Consider the following 1,662-nt stretch of genomic DNA (forward strand, 5'->3'; position numbering starts at 1 on the left):
CAAATGTGACTGGGATTTCTTTTTTAATGCTTTGATTCCCCCTGCCAGTGGTGGCTTGGTCTGCCTGTGGAAAAAGAGGTGTGACTATGCCTGTTGGTGTTAAAAGAGTTGTTTGAAACTAAAATGGACAGCTTTTCTTTGCAGCTGGCTCAGAAGCGGTGTGTGCACAGCTTGCATACGTTGGGTTTTAGAAAGCAAACGCGATGCTTTGCTGTGCAAAGGCCACGTCGGTGCAGTGGGCAGCTCACCAGCAGGCATCAGCTCAGGCAGGAGGGAAAAGCAAATTACCCCTTTTCCACCCGAGAGCCGGAGCCTCTGGAGCAGGCTGGCTCACTCTGGGCTTTACGAGGATGGTGTGGTTGCTGGTGACACAAGGAACGCGTGGAGCAGCTGACATGAACGTGAGGCTGCTGGTGGGAAGGAGATGCAGTGGAAAACCTAGCTGAAATTTTGTTTTTCTCTTTTATTTTTAAATATCAGAACCCCAAATTTCTGAGGTTAGCTGGGTGAAGGGTTTTCTTAATTGGTGTTTTCTGTCCCACTGTGAGATGTTCTGTGCGATGGTGCTGGCCTGCTGCAAACCTCCACTGGTACACGGTGGGCGCATGGGATGGGGTGCGTGGGCAGCTTGTGGATGGCGGGGTCAAGCCAGGACCGGGCACCCTCCCACCCCCCCCGAGGGATGAAGCAGAGGAGAGGGGACGGGAGATGGGTATGACCCAAGGAGAGGTTTTTCTGCTACCACCCTCAAATGAACATGGGAAAAACGCATCTCCCCCCACTCCCTGCCCCTCCTGGAGCCTTGACCTGCCAGAAGAAGGAGTTATAGCCACTTCCAAACCCTCCGGACGCTCTTAACGTTCCATCGCTTGTGCAGCCCTACTCCAACAGATCTGTCACTTCACGTGAGGCTGGCAGGAGTCCGTACCCTTGGTTTTTCTCATTTATTTTTAATTCTGTGCTTATGCTGGGCAATGCTTGACCTGGTGCCGTTCATCTTAGACGAAGCTTCTGCTGTCATAATGGGGGACGCTCTGCCGTGAGGTGTCCGACGTGGTGGCAGCATCTCGGCGCCTTGGGAGAGCTCCGTCACCCTCGCTTGCTGCATGGGTGCTGGGGTGTCCTGGGTCTGAGCCACGCAGGTTCGCGTACGGTGACCTCGTTCCTACTTTCTTCCTTACTGAGTCATTCCTGAGCGTGTTCCAGTAGCTTTGCTCGTGCTGCTGACTAATTTCTCCTTAACTCTTTCCCCCACCCTGGCCTTTCAACCGGAAAAACTGGGTGCAACGATGGGTTGCTTTGGGTTTGGGTTGTCTGGGTTTTTTTTAATCCTGAGTTTACCGTGGCGGGCTGTGACACGGTGTAGTTAGACCTGGCGGTGTAGCTCTGACGCCCACCTGGCGACAAGGGCAGGGGGTGGCGGCGGGGCTGTGCCCACCACCCCCAGGGCAGCCCCGAGCCTCCCGCGGCGGGACTCGAACGCTCGGTCTCCCCCTCGCCAAGCCGACACCTTCCCCCCTCACCCACGGCCGGAGGGCGGGCCGCCCCTCCCCTGGCCCCGCCCCTGCTCTCCGCCCCGCCCCACGCGCGGGCTCGCCTGACGACAGCTGCAAAGCACTTTTTCAGCAGCCGCAAGTGAGGTGAGTCGCAGCCCCGCAGCGC

At 57.0% G+C, this 1,662-nt stretch overlaps 1 protein-coding gene across 2 annotated transcripts in view; it reads left to right on the top strand.

The window, feature by feature from the left end:
* The first annotated feature begins 1,613 nt into the window (after nucleotides 1-1,613).
* The window catches only part of LOC104842268 (chromosome unknown open reading frame, human C16orf70), a 35,743-nt gene continuing 35,694 nt past the window's right edge, over nucleotides 1,614-1,662 (top strand). For both annotated transcript variants that reach the window (XM_010584500.1, XM_010584508.1), the window contains exon 1: nucleotides 1,614-1,640. The gene's annotated coding sequence lies outside the window, so the exon portion shown is untranslated. The remainder of the gene's footprint in view (nucleotides 1,641-1,662) is intronic.

The sequence above is a fragment of the Haliaeetus leucocephalus genome, unplaced genomic scaffold (assembly GCF_000737465.1).
Source record: "Haliaeetus leucocephalus isolate CR32 unplaced genomic scaffold, Haliaeetus_leucocephalus-4.0 Scaffold92, whole genome shotgun sequence".
NCBI lineage: Eukaryota > Metazoa > Chordata > Aves > Accipitriformes > Accipitridae > Haliaeetus > Haliaeetus leucocephalus.